The sequence below is a fragment of the Pseudonaja textilis genome, chromosome Z (genome assembly GCF_049901715.1).
Source record: "Pseudonaja textilis isolate UNSWEBS1 chromosome Z, rPseTex1.2, whole genome shotgun sequence".
NCBI classification, from domain to species: domain Eukaryota; kingdom Metazoa; phylum Chordata; class Lepidosauria; order Squamata; family Elapidae; genus Pseudonaja; species Pseudonaja textilis.
Window position 1 is genome coordinate 41,852,687 of NC_142008.1, and position 15,823 is coordinate 41,868,509.

Sequence of the window (15,823 nt, forward strand, 5' to 3'; positions counted from 1 at the left end):
TTTTAAACCATATAAAAGGATAATCAACATGTATGAAATTTTTCTGAAGTTCATTTTCAGAGGAATAACCTGACTGAAGCAGACCACACACTAATAAAGTGCAACTTAATAAATCATGTGGAATCTTATTTTGTTCAAACCCTTACTAACTCCTAGCACCATCTGTTACCATCAAAACTATATGACAAGATATGATATATAATTAATAGGTAAACAACAATCTAATTAAAATGGACAAATACTCCATGTTCCTGCCATTTGGGAACTCTAATTACAGACTAAATTTTAAGCTTGAATTAAATATTTAAGCTAGAAAATTAACTTTCCTTCTCGAGCCTTGAATACATTAATACAGATATGTGAAGCGACTTCCTGATGGGAACTTAAACATGTAATTTAGTTTGATCAAAGCAGTTACTAATTGTTAAGCAGCAGTACCTTACCATATGTACACAATAGCTATTTAGAGCTGAAAAGGTGATTTTGAAGTACCTCTCTGCTACCCTTTTCTGACATAAATATAAAATGTATATACAGCTCCGCAATTTACACTATACAGTGAAAATAAATGACATAAAAACCTCCATGTTTTAGATCTTAATCACTTACAGGCACAAGCAAAATCACAGAAACAGAGTTTTTATCTCCACTCAAGCTACAACATAAGTGATTGGACACTAATTAATACATAACTCAATAGTCAAACCACTCAGTCCCATTATATTGGTTTTAATCTAATTCACACAGAAGGCATTTTCATTAAGTATCATTCAAAATGTCAAATTCTAAATGCTAATGGTCATACTTTAATGAACTAACCAAAGGCAACTGGCCACCAAAGATGATACAGAATTATTACAGATAGTATGAAAAGAAAGTTTAAATGCAGCTGTCTGAATTTCTCTCTCATATGTCAAGTAGCACATTAATGAGAAATAATTAATTAATCTAAGCATAGTATTTTTATTCAACAAGATTTGGATAATTTAACTAAAAGATAAACGATTTAATGTTATAGTCAATAGACTACCATTATAAGTTATAAGCATTTCAACAATACAGGTAGACCTTGACTTCTGACCAACTCCTTAGCAACTGACATCTCACCCTCAAATAATATTTACAACCCCATTTTGAAGTTGCACTTCAGCACTCCTGAGCTCATTCATTCTTATGATCAATTATAGGAGCATGGTATGTCTCCCCCTCGCCTATCTATTCCCACCATTCTGCCCTGGTAGATCCCTGCAGGCCTTGGACCTGCTTTTCCACCCCACTATATTCCTGCAGGACTTGGCCCCCTCGATCACCACCCATCTCTCATCACACACTTACCCTTTGAAGATCTCCAGAGCTCTGGACCTCAAGTTGGGGAAAGGAAACAAGAGCAGGCCAGTCCTTCCGTCAATATCACTGGGCCATGACACAGCTTCATGGCCTAGAAATTCAACGAATCTTTTTGCTTCCCTAACAGGTTTTATGCAGCATTGTCAAAAACTGCTTCCTTAAACCCATTTAACGACCACATTGTGAAGAGCAGGGGCTGGGGATTTTTAAGCAAGACAATCTTGCAGGATCCAATCTGAGTCATTCACCAGGATCAGAGATTTGGTCTTCCAATCTTTTGGACTAGTGCTGAAGACCATGCTCATGCACGTTTTTTTCATTCCAAAATGTGTGGACTGGATTGTTTAATGTATAGTATTTATGTGGTGCCCGGTTGTGGATGGCTTTTAGTTGTTATGTCGCCTATTATATCATTGGTTATTGTTTCCTTGTGCTACTGCACCCTTGGCTCCTTAAATATCTAATAAGCTGGTGATAAATCAACACTCCTATTGATTGACAAGGGGCCTTGTCAATTTCCCAGGCTTTAATAATTTCCCTGGCTATCTTTGTCCCTGCTCTGCCAACAATCTTGGTAGTTGCAGAATTGAATGCATGCCCCTGTTCATTACAATGTGAGGCTACCAATGAATTATGATTTCCCCATCTAAGAACTTGTGTTCTTGCAATCTGATGGTTAGGTTCCTCTCCATATGTTCTATATAGTCATACACAACCAGGCATCACATAATTATTAAACATGGAATAGCCTAGTGCACCCACTGGACACAAAGAAATTCCCTTAGGATGAGCTCCAGCACGAATCTGAATGCATGGAAGATAAAATATCTGGTCTCAGTCCTACTCCGATTGGATCCTGCAACATTATCTTGAGACAAGCCTTCATTCATGAAATATGTTCTTGCTTAATGACCATTGTGGCATGTGGTTGTAGGGCAGGCTCCATTACTACTGTAGATCGAGGACTACTGGATCTACATTCACCAATCTAGAAAATATTCCAAATAAATTGTACTGCTATAAAGAAAACCATCCACCTGGAAACTTTAGTTTTCTAAGAATGAACTTCAAAATCCAGCCAGTGAGTTTGTACACCATGTTTATATTTTAATAAACTCAGATATATATTCAGATATATTTTAAAAAGTCAATCCTAACTTTTATTTTATTTTTAAGATAGTAACTATTCACATATTGCTTGCTTTTGACAAGGATTAAAAAGTCTAATTCAGTGTAATTCAAGAAAGTGTTAAGTGTAATTATCAGGAATTATTAACATAGCACCAGGTATAAATCTGATTATAGCCTGTTTACCAGTTATTTTAATCCATTATGGCTTCTATGAACTAACCAGACAGCCATTCCTTTTCTTCAGAAGATTGACTACAGATTAATTGAAGTTTTCCAAACAATTACATATTTAAAGATTTTAGTTGGTCCTTGTATCATGGGTGAAATCCATAACAATATAAAAAGATACAGATGCTTAATTATTTTTAACGGTAGCAAGAGCAAAAACATTCTACACAAATATTTAGGAAAGGGATAGCACACTTTGTTTGATATATCAGATGACCTATATATTGTTCAATCTGCAAATTACCTTATTTCATAGAATGAATCAGGGGTTTAGAAAATGAGATATCATTATCTTTCATTAACCTCCATGTTTTTTCCTACTGTTTCTTATTCAGCAGGAAAAAATATTAAGGAAACAAGAACAACTACCCAGGAAAAGAATTTGGAATATAAATGATACCAATAAATCATAACAAATACATTAAATCTACATAATGAGAAAATGCCTTACTTTTTGAACATATATTTCAAAAGTTGGAGGGACAAAAAGAAAGGCCTCCGTATTTTTGCAATACATTCACAGAAGAAAATTACAATATTGCTATAAGAAAGAAGGTTGCAATAGGAGAGAGATAAATCTACTGCAGAATCTTCAATAATAATAGGCAAGTCCATTTCACCTAAAATTGATTTCTCTTTTTGCAGATATCTGAAAATGGCACTAGATGACCATGTAAATTTCTGAGAGCCTGGGTTTTGGCAATTCGCAACTGGGCTGCAGGCCAGTGCACATGCATGCAGCTTGACTCCTGTGAGCGGTGAGCCAGCACACATGCGTGCGCCCAGCTAAACTTCTGCGAGTGGCTGGCTGGTACATGCACATGCACGCACAGCTCTATTTGCATTGAGCAGTGTGTGCATGCATGTGTGCACATGTTACTCACATGAGCCAAGCTGCACATACGAGCCAGTTTCCCTCTCTCTTCCCAACCGGATCTCCAAGCCACAAAGGTTGGAATTGCTTTTCTGTATGGAAATAATCAAGTTTGCCTAAATACTGTGTAAATAAAGAGGCAGATTACAACAAGGTCAAAGAAATGAAAGTTTGGTGGAAAAACTATTCACCTATGTTTAAAAAGAAGCATAAAAATGTATAATAGCATGAAATTTCAATAGAATTTACAGACCAATAAAGCCTTACCATTTAAAAATCTTTCTAGAACATTTCTCTCACAAGTTAGGGAAAATGTTATTAGATTTTAACAATGAAATCTTACCATGTCAACCAAGCTATATAGTTTTTTGGGGGCGTTGTTTATACTATCCTGTAAAGACCAAGAAGAAATAGTCAAGGTACTAATATATTTGATTTTTTCAAAAACTGTAATTATGCAAAACCTGGTCAATCTTCCAAAATCTTTGGTTTAAGTACGTCTCCTATTATTTTAGGTTTCGATCTTATATATATCTATCTTGAACACAAAGCCCTCTGAACTGAATAATTCCTACTTCTGAGGGCTTGAATTACAGTACTAATTTTCTATCAATTAACTGAAGGGAGAAAAAAAATCACTACCATAGCATATAACATGTGCTTGTAATGAGCGAAAAATTACTTTGGTATATTTCAGTGTTTAGGCTTATGCAGCTAAGATTTCTTATTTACACTGTGAACTCACACAGACTCCATATATAATATCTTAGATATCTCTTTGTCATCAGCCATTCATCTTGTTCGACACTCTGCCATTCTATGGATCAGCACTCTCCTGGGCCTTCTTTCTCACACTGCCTTCTTCAGATCTGCCATGGTCATCCCTGTGACATATTTTATAATATCCCTCAGATATCTACATTAAACTAAATGAGCTCATAGTACACTCTAGAGTGCGGATTATATATCCAAATTAAAAACTGGCCAAAAAGTAAGGTTATTTCTCAATTGTTTCTTATGTGTGATGCAATGATGAATAGCATATTTTAAAAGCCATCATCATTTCCAACCTTCTCCTAAGCTTTGGAAATAAGCTTTACCCTGAATATAGAACTATACAAATACATTCTGCCATAAAATGCAGCCAAGATTTTATTAGGCTCAAGTATTTACAAAATCAATCCTTTGTTTCCTACATTTAGGATAAACTATTAACAAATCTTCATATCACACACAATATGAACTGTAATTGCTTTGTATCATTCAGTAGCTAATTTGCAACAAATACCAATTAAAACATTTGAAAGCATCCTTATGAGATTAAAAATACATGGATATATAGCTTCATACATTTTGTATTCTGAGTAGTATAAATTTATCAGTATGTAACACAGAATGTGCATGGTACAAAAACAAATTCTGACCATAAACCAAAAGCATTCTGTGCCTTCAATTAAACCATAGTAATTAATATGAAATTCTAAATACAGAATATAATGCCACATAAATACTATAACAGCCAAGTCCTGTCTAGGAAGCCATATGTTTTTTCCCATTGTTCAAAAAAGGAGATGACTTCCCGTCACTTATGTTTCTGATTAGCAAGGTGATTTATGCCACAATCACTAAAAATGCCAGCAAGTGAATGAGAAAATGCATAGTGACTGCACCAGATGTGCACAATAAACAGGAATCCCATTGTAATCTCTGGTACTTAGTTTATATGAAGGTAATGTAAGAAACTCTCCTGAATATAGCAAAGTCACTTTTTTTTTACATTTGACTATAAATGATATGAAATAAATTGTATGTTTTATACTTTATGGCATGCATACATTGATAAATTAGGTACAGTTTTGTATTCCAACTTATCTTCAAGACAAACCTGGCTAAGATCATGGGGATTAATTGCTTCAGAAGTGTGAAATGCAGCTTTCCCATTCTTTTCTGCACACTCAGTGAAGAAACAATGATTAATCACTGTTTAACTATTCTCTGGAGAACCTACAAGATTGCCAAAGCAGAACTTATCCTCATAAATTCAAAAAAAAACGCAGAGGTTTAGATTTGTTGCCAGTAACTGAACGAATAGGAACTTAAAGCCATTCGTTATCAGATTAAAACCATGTCAAAGCTTTAGAACACTACAACCACATTTCTCTTTAAATCTTCAACCCTAACAAGGTGGATTGCATTAACAAACCACATAATACCCCAAGCAGATACTTCAGTATTTTGATCAAACATCCTGAAAATGTTCTTCTAAATCAGACCTTATGTCAAAAATATTTTACATCTATTATATTCAATCAAAAATACAAGAAAAATGATAAATCTCCATTTTAATACAAACAGGAACAGTGCCCAATATAGATAAAAATCATTCTTGTCTATTTTTTAAAAAAATCAACTTTATCTCCATATTTGTTGTATTGCACATAGGACAATCAAAAATGTAGAAATGAACATACTGTTCTCACTCAGTTGATCATTTTATACTTGTAATACATGTTCTATTTTAGAAAGAATGATACTGAAAAAAGTAGTTAATGGAAATTAAAAACAATGGAAATTCTCCCCATCACATGGGCCACCTATTGTAGAGATTGCCATGTACTCTTGACTTTGACTTTAATTATATACAATACATAAAGGAAAATTGATAACATGAAAATATACAACAAAAGTAAAAAAAATATCAAAATTCAGACATTTACAAGGTATAATCAATGGAATTTTCCATAGGATTTAAAATTAAGCCCTAAAATTTAACTTGACTAATGAATAAAGTGTACTCCATGAAAAATGTTGAATGAGTCAATTTAGATTTGCAGCCTAAGACTCCAATGTATTTTAATCTAATGTATCTTCATCTGATATAAAATATATTAGTATAAATTATTTTTACTTTAAAAATTTAAAGTCTTTTTATTATTTCCTTTTCACATAATATTCATATTTAATGTGTTGCTAGATTATCAATTACATATCAGAGCAACTGTGAAATCAATTCCAGTACTAATGATATTATAAATATATTAAGCTTTTCAAAATATACAGGTAGTCCTTGACTTATAACAGTTCGACTTACAACAATTAGGGACCCTTCAAAATTACAATGGCACTGAAAAAATGACTTATGACCATTTTTCAGACTTAATACCTGTTGCATCTGACAACTGACCATTCCCATAATCATTATGTGATCAAAATATGGATGCTTGATAACTGGTTCATATTTATGCTGGTTGCAGTGATAACCTGACAAGGTCAAGGGGAAAGTTAGATTCACTTAACAACTGTGTTACTAACTTAACAATTGCATTGATTCACTTAACAATTGTGGCAAGAAAAGCCATAATATGGGGCAAAATTCATTTAACAACTATCCCACCTAGCATCAGAAATGTTGGGCTCAACTGTGGTTGTATGTCAAAAACTAGCCATAGTAAGCTTTCCTAAAATTTCATCTTTCATAAATGAATGGGTGTTGGTATAATTACCTGAGAATGCCCTTTCTATCTACGCTGCAAGAGAGTCCAGGATGGGTTAGACTCCTCACTATTACATCATAGAGCTGAGTCTCCCATATAAAAGGCCAGCCTCTAGCCAGGTCCCCCAGCTTTGACCAAGATACTTGACAGACTCTGAGTGTTTAAGGAAGCAAGGAACAACATTGTTAGAAAAAAACCCCACACCCAACAGTACCAGACATAGTAAGAGTGGGGCTGGACTCTCTTGCAGCATAGATAGAAAGGACATTCTCAGGTAATTATACCAACACCAATTCTCCTATATGCTGCTTCAAAAGTCCAGGATGGGACATACCAAAGCCAATATATCCATGGGAGGGCCCATGTCCGGGTGATTATTTCATCTGAGGGACAACTCTTTGAAGCACCCTTCCTCTGAAGGTTGCATCCACCAAAGCAAGGAATCAATTCGGTAATGTCTAATGAAGGGAGACGGATGCCCAAGTAGACTCTCTACATATTTCCTCCAGCGAAGCTTCAGTAGCCCAAGTGGCCAAAGTAGCAGCATTCCTAGTGGAATGCACCGTGAGTCTAGCTGGCACCGGAATGGATAAAGTGATGTAGGCTTTGGCAATACAGGATCTAATCCACCTGCTTAAGGTGGGAGGGGAGACCTTGCAAACCCATTGAATTATGGGAGAAAGAGACAAATAAGGCCTCATTTTCCCGGAATGTGGACGTACGTTGGATGTAAATACATAAAGCCCTCTTAACATTTAGTGTAATGCCATTTGTGTTCCAGATGATGGGTAGGATTAGGGCAGAAATCTGGTAGCACGATTTCTTGGGCCCTATGAAACCAGGTATTAACGTAAGGGACAAAGTTGGGGTCCAAGCGCAGGACCACCCTGTTGTCATGGAAGGAACAGAGATCCTCCCTGATTGATAAGAGTTGCAAGCTCAGAGACCCTCCTACCCGAAGTGATGGAGACCAGAAAAACTACCTTAGAAGTTAGGAACCAAAGTGAAACTGATCTGGGGGGTTCAAAAGGCGATCCTGTTAACGCCTGCAGCACCTTGGTAACTCCCATGAGGGATATCTGTGGATTGCCATTGGGTGGATATTAGCAGCTCCTATCAGGAACCTGTGCATAGAAGGGTGATATGACAGGGATGAAAAATGATCCCAGTGGATAACGGTCGATAGGGCCGCCACCTGGCAGTGGAGAGTATTGTGTAAAAACCCTTTATCCAACCTGTCCTGAAGGAACATTAGAACATCAGCTACAGATGTTGTGGTGGGAACCCAGTCCGCCTTCTGGCACCACTGGTAGAAAACCTTCCATGTGGCATCGTAAATGCATGTCATTGAAGGTTTATGTGAAGCCTGAATAATGAGGATGATTCGATCCAGAATGTTCGAATCTCTCAGGTGTTGCCACTCAAGCACCACATGGTTAGGTGGGACCATTGTGGCTCCGGATGAACCAGGGGTCCTTGGAGAAGTGAGACCCTGTGGTCCGAGATTCTCCAATGGTGGGTCCAACTGATAGGTTCACCAGATCCACAAACCAATGAGGTGCCTTCTCCTCCAACATCTTCCAAATGACTGCCAGAATGATAGGAAGAGGGGGGAAGGTGTAGAGGAGACCTGGGGGCCATCTGCTCCGAAGCGTGTTCTACACTCCCTGAGTGTAGAATCTGGGTGGAGTATCTGCTTACCTGAACATTCAGGGGAGATGCAAACAGGTCTATAGAGGGAGTGCTGAACCTGATGGATAGATCCCTGAACAGAGAGAGGTGAGGGCTCCACTCCACATGGTCAACCACACCCCAACTCAGCCAGTTGACCTGAGAGCTGTCGACCCCGGATATGTGATCTGCCTTAATGGACAAAAGGTTCCTCTCCGCCCAACGTCCTAGGCGTCCGGCTTCCCTCATTAAGGCCCTGGACTTTGTCCCCGTCTATTGAAATGTGCCTTTGCGGTCACATTGTCTGTCATCACCAGTACATGGCCTCCTGTCACCCTTGAACGGAAGTGTTTGAGGGCCAGAAAGATAGTCCTGAATTCCAACCAGTTTATCGGACAAGACCCCTCTGACAATGACAACTTCCCTGGGCCATCTCACTGTCCAGCACGGCCCCCAGCCCTGGAGGTTGGCATCTGTTGTGATCAGCAATATGTCCAGCTCTTTGAATGGATGCCTCTTCCAAAGCAGAATGAGCGCAGAACCTGTGGGAGGATCTGCACCCTGGAGTAAAAGTTGCTGGTGCCTGCTTGTTGAAAGGAGAGCAGGAACCACTGAAGAGTCAGTGAGTGCAGTCTTGCCCACAGGACGATACCGATACAAGAGATCATCTTTCCCAGCAGTCTGGAAAGATGAGCCAAGGGGAGATTGTAGGGCGTGTGATGTGGTGTGATGTGGACTAGATTAAGATGTTGTCCAGGTAACACTGAAGTCTGAAGGAATTGCCCAAAGGGTAGCCACCAACGCCATCCAGGAGCCGACAACAGACCAAAAGGAAGGACCCAATACTGGAAATGCCTGTACTGATAGGAAAAATGAAGAAACTGGCGGTGATGATACCAGATAGGAATGTGGAGGTAGGCCTCCATAAGGTCCATGGAAGAAAGGAGGTCGCCCTCCCGAATGCTCTCTGGGATGGAATGCAAGGTCTGCATTTTGAAACGCCTGTATGGGATGAACCTGTTTAAAAACTTCAGATCTAGGATGGCACGCAACCCCCCAGATGCCTTTGGAACCACAAAAAGCCTGGAATAAAACCCTTGCCCTTGCTGTTGCACAGGAACTGGTTGAATGGCCCTAATATCGACAAGATGCTGGTTGGCTGATTCCATTAGGGCCCTTTTGGCACCATCCCGTGATACAGGGCAAGTCACAAAATGCTCTGGAGGTGGTGAAAGGAATTCTAGTTACAGACTCGATCTGATTGTATTGAGGACCCAGGCATCCTATGTAGACTCCTCCCATCTGGTGATAAAGGTCAGATGACCTCCGATGGGGGGGGGGGGAACAGGCATTTACTTGGAGCATCGGAAGGCATGGCCCCCTCCTCCTCGAAAGGCTTCCTACCCATATGTTGGTGCTGTTGTCAGTTATTCACCTCAGGGTGCTGCTTTGAGGGATGCCCTCTGATGACGGGAGAAGCGAGGGGAAGGTTCAGCTCAGAAAGATGAGGGACGGAAATAAGGGGTTGGATGGTAATCCACCTTCTTACCTGTCAAGAAGAGGACCTCCCTCTAATCCCTGGTCTCGATCAAATATGGATCCAGGGCCTCAACAAAGAGCTTCTCACCTGCATAAGGATGCCAGCTTCCATTTATGGCATAATTCGGATTGCCAGTTCCGGAGCCAAAGTAATCGTCTAGCTGTAATCGAGGAGGCTATGGCTCTGGAGGCGAATTTTGCTGAATTCAGAGTGGCATCTGCCGTAAATTTAGCCGCTGCAATAATTTTGTTTAGATCTTGGTGAGATCTAAAATCAGACAGAGGAAGGTGCTCCTGTAACTGATGCAGCCAGCAGAGTGAGGTTCTAGTAAAAAATGACACTGCTGTCGATGCTCAGACAGCCCAAGCTGAGGCCTGATGGTTACGTTTGAGCATTTGCTCTGATCTTTTGTCTCAGCCTTGAGCACGTGGTTTGATGGGGGTGCCAGAGGAGGAGAAGGAGGCTACTCCTGGAGCATCCACTGAAGGGACCACAAAGGTAGAGGCCAAGGCTGGTGCTACATTGTAGAAATGCCGATCGTGTGACAAAAGTCTAGGCCAAGCAGCAGGGCTGGCACACTGTTCTTTAACAAGGTCCAAAAATAACAGAGGAGAAGAAAGAACCTCTGGGTTTACCACAGGTTTAGAGAAAAGAGTATCCCCTTGGGTTGAAGGATCCCTCTGGGGTTCAGGTGCCACCTCCTCTGGGGTCAATTGGGCAGTGACCAAAGCCGTCTGTAATAGGGGTTTAAAAGACTTGCTTAAAGATCTCCATTAAGCGGGGCTGGTCCTGGAGGAAACTTTCTGCCTCAGATATATATGGATCTCTGATCTCACCCTCTTCCTCCATTGACCCGGAGGGGTAGCTATGCCCTGAGAGGAGTGAGTAATCCTTTTCCCATAATCCCCCCAATCATATTGAGTAGAGGGCCTACCAACCTCCTGAGATCTAGGGTATTCCCTGTGTCTGGGAGGGCCCCCTAAAGAGAGATTGTGGAACCAATCTTGTTCACCACCCCCCAGAGGGCGAAAGAGCTGCTGGAAGCCCTGTGCTAATCCTCATTGAATGGGAGAAGAGACTACTAGGGAAATGTCAAAGGAACCACTTCCTGAGTGGGCTTCTCCAGGACGTAGGTCAGCAGCCATGGGGATAAAGGAAGCTTCGGGCCTATGTCTAATGCTACCCTGAGTGGTCTGGTTGGGAGGTGGAATTGTAGGGGTCTGAAGAAAATGGAATCCTGATTTGCTAAGGTCTTGGGGACCCCCTTCCTCTTCAGTTACCATAGGAGGCCAAGTTTGGGTATAGGAGAAGGAAGAAGAGTGGACTCCCTCTTCCTTGAACCCCACAATTTGGCCAACCTGGCTTCCATTGGAAGGGAAGCCTGCTGCAAACGTCCCCTTATTTGGTCCAGAGTTTTAGCAAACTGCCTCTCGAGCTCAGCATCCCTCCTTTTTTCAGCCTTTAGTTTAGCTTGGGAAACTTTATTTGGAGCGAAGGCTTTGGCCCTGAATTTTGCCACTGCTTCCCTTTGAGCTGACTGGCCACGCTGCCTCTTTTTTTTTTTTCCTTCAGGGCCAGGGGTGTGTGTGCCTCTAATCCATAGGCTTCTGTCTGCTTGGAGGCCTCCGTGTTCAAACCAGGGGTACACAAGTGGTGCTGGAAGCAACCCTCAATATGTGTCCCCTGATCTCACTGGGATAGTTCTTTCAGAACTGCCACAAGATAAGACAAACCGACGCTTCAATTAAAATGGCTTCCGGCCTCATGCTTTGTGCTGAGGTAATAAAATGGCCGCCTGCACGAGGAGAAATTGTTGAAGGGCCCTTGTTGCTCTATAGGCTCTAAAAGCCCCGAGCGAAGAGAGAAACCCAGGAGTGAAACTTTTAGCCTCGGAGCAGTTGTGTATCAGAGGCTTGAGATCAAACCTGCAACCTTTTCCGGCTAATTACTAGCTATGATCCTTAACTCTGCTTCCAAGATACAAAGCTCGATTTGACTAGGAGCTGAGTCAAAGCTGGGTACCTGGCTAGAGGCTGGCCTTTTATACAGAAGACTCAGCTCTATGATGTAATAGGGAGGAATCTAATCCATCCTAGACTCTCGAAGCAGCATATAGGAGAATATACTGTCTAAATCCTATTAAAACAAATCTGTTAGTCACATAAATACATTTACAATATTAGCATGTCCTGTGGTGAGACCAACCTGTACTTAAGAAACATTCATTCTGATGCTTGCTTTCATCAGAAAAATATTCTAAATATTCCTAGGTATATAAGAGTAGTATCCTTGAAACTCTTTGAGCTTGTTTTCCTGCAGTTATTTCATTACCAAATCAAGTAACATCATCAGTAGGACTGCTTTTCTGTAACATATAATTATTGATTTTATATATACAATGTGCAATCCATAATACAAATTATAACAGTCTAACTACTCAATTACAATTTCCAACATGCCAAGTTATGATAGCTGAAATTTATGGGAATTGTAAACTAGCACATATGAAAGGTTTCAGGTTGAAGAGTACTATATTCAATTGTTTCAAATTTTATTTTCAAATGTTTGAAAATGGTATTTTTATTATAATTTGAAATATACATGATTTGTTTCCAGGACATGTAAAATCTTAGGTATGTGAAAATCTATATAGAATTGTTCTGTTTAATGTTAATCATTTAGGAGCTATATTGCAAAAGTTGTAAGGATAGATACAACTATATATTTTATTTATTTTATTCGGTTTGTCAATTGCTTACAAGATAATAGGTATGAGTAAAAACATAGTTATGAATACATGGATACATATAAGAAAAATAAAAGAAACAATAGGACAGGGACAGTAGGCACGTTGGTGCGCTTATGCACGCCCCCTACAAACCTCTTAAGTTATATCACATTATCCACATAAAAAAGTTACTACCAGTTATATATTACTATCAAGGGACTGCAATAATTTATGTAACATCTGTTTTCATATTTTCCTAATTAACATAAATATTTAATACGTAAATGCTCAGGCCACTTCTCCTGCAATTGACTATCCTCCTCTTTTTTTTTTAATGTCAGTATTCTTAAAAATAGAAAGATGTTTATATTTAATTGGAAACATGAATAAGTAAAATATAAATCAAAATTCTTATGAAATTTTAGGTGAAGTCAGTTGAAATACATGAAAAATATGCTATAATAATTAATCGAAAATGTTGAAAAAACTAAAAGGGCATGAATACTAACAAGCTATATTATTATTCAGGTGAATACTAAATTCAAGTGAGGACGAAAAATGAGGAGCATACTAAACTGAGAACTGCATATATATATATAATCCACGAAAAAGTCAATTATCACCATCATCCAGAAAAATAAGTAACAGAAAATAATCCTTCTTTTTAAACTAATTTTATCTTTGGTGTGAAAACAGTGCTAGTATTTTTTAAATCACTTCTAATGAACTATGAAATAAAATGTTGTTAGTCCATATTAAGGGAATGGAAAGGAGCTGCAGCTATAAGGTGATTCTAGATGAGTTTTGTCATCCATACTGCTTATACAATCAAGCTCTTATACAGCTTAAAATTCTGTCGATGGCCTTTTGGAACTGGGTCAGTGCAAGCAGTGGGCAAGTGTGTGAAGCTTCATCTGCACATGCGTCGAACCTAAGTTGAATGCATGAAGCCATTTCCCATCCCCAGTGCCATCATCAGTCTGTGAAGCCAGAAAGGTTGGGAACTGCTGAAAATTTTTGCTATCATATTTCCAGACACCTTGTTACAAATAGGATTGAAGCCGAACTGGGCAGTGTTATTAAAACAAGTATACCTTGAATTAAGAAAGTTCAATTAATGTTCATTGTAATTACAACTCCCCCACCAAAAGCATTTATGACTTGGTCCCAAAGATATACGTGCTGCAGTACCACAACATTTGTTCTCTTTTACGACCAACTGCAGAGGTGCTGAAACATGCCCTCTTCCTATCCTGCCCTGCCGGATCTCACAGGCATGGGGCCTGCTCCGCTAGCCTCCCAGATTCCACTTGCTCTCCCCATCCCATTTCCCATTGCTTACTTACTTTTTAAGATTCCCGAGAGATCCAGAAGAGGCTGATCCATGTGGGAAAGGAGCTTAAGGCTTTATTCAGATGCTGGTGAAGCTGGCAAAACATGAGATCTAAGGAAAACAGCTTCAACAGTATCTGAATAAAAGATTTTGACTTTTCTGTCATGAGACCAGAGCCCCTGCAGGCTTGCAAAGCTTGCAGTTCAGCTTGATGAGACAAAGAAAACAAGCTCTGGGTTCATTGGCTGCCACACTCCAATCCTTAACGCTGATCATTCAAACCAGCCAGTCAGCAGCAAGCAAGAGACTGCTCTGGTGCCACCCAGGCTAGGCCCAAATGAAGTATGCAGGGACACTGACCTCGTGGCAGAAAAGCTGAAGTCTTTTATTCAGAATTGTGCATTTAACAACCTGAGCATTCAATTAGTTAATGCATTGGGTAAAGCAGGGAGGCATCATGTTCATATAACGTGAACCAGTCAAACGAAGTCTCTAGTTTTGAATGTAATTGGCAGGCTCTATTACATTCATAATTCAAGGATTGGTGGTATTTTTTTTAGATCAGCACATATGTTTGAATCATAATGTAAACATAGGTATTGGTCATCATTTATAAACCAGTTTCACCCCATCACATCAATCCAACCCACTTGATCAGGCAAAGAAGGTACTCTGCAGACCCTGTCAATTAAAGAATTTTTATTGGCAGAGTTTAGGAAGAGAACATTCTCACCCCTACCCTGCATTATGGAATATCCTTCCACCAGAAGTAAGAGAGTTCTCCACTCTCCTGGCCTTCTGTGAAAGGGCAAAAACCTGGCTCTATGATCTTGCAAGAAGGAAATAAAGATCCATACAATTGTGGGGCTGGCTGGTCTCAGAGAGCATTGTCTCTGTCTTATTAAGCAATGATAAATAACCATATAGGAGATGAACAGGCTGAGCCTAAGGGAGGGTCAAACACATCATCAGCCTCGAGTCCCTTTACGCCCACAAGAGATCTAACTCGAGAGAGCGGAGTTGGCGTCGCGGCGGTACAACACACGATCTTGATTCTCCAAGATCGCTGTTGATATCTCCACTGCTGGACGGTCCCACTGCATCTAAACCATCTCGTAGAGACGGTAACTGATAAGGGCACATCCTGCTGATCCCAGGGACATTGCAAAGTCCCTGGTTGATTCAGGAAAAGCCCTTTTTGCCAGCAGCGGAGAGGCAGCCATTCAAGCTGCTGAAGCTGTGACAGCTCTGGAACGGAAGAGATCAAAAGAAAGTGTGTCAGTTTGGTGAGAGGAACTTTTATGTATTGTTTTTTGGAGAGAACAGCCTAAAAGACTTAAAGTGGAATTAAACTTGAAGAGAAAAGAGCTTAAGCGGCGAGATTAAGCTAGATAAATTGAAGGTCCCCCCCACTTTTATTGGAACTTGGAATTTGGCAAAGCTTCTCAATTTTAAACTGGACTGGTCTTTTTAAATA

At 39.7% G+C, this 15,823-nt stretch overlaps 1 protein-coding gene across 6 annotated transcripts in view; it reads right to left on the bottom strand.

Annotated features, from left to right (window-relative positions):
* The window catches only part of TBC1D5 (TBC1 domain family member 5), a 438,974-nt gene that overhangs the window by 332,576 nt on the left and 90,575 nt on the right, over positions 1 to 15,823 (bottom strand). The window contains exon 3 of one of the 6 annotated variants that reach the window (XM_087917672.1): positions 3,924 to 3,971. The exons of the other annotated variants lie outside the window; for them this stretch is intronic. The gene's annotated coding sequence lies outside the window, so the exon portion shown is untranslated. The remainder of the gene's footprint in view (positions 1 to 3,923; positions 3,972 to 15,823) is intronic. 6 annotated transcript variants of the gene reach the window in all.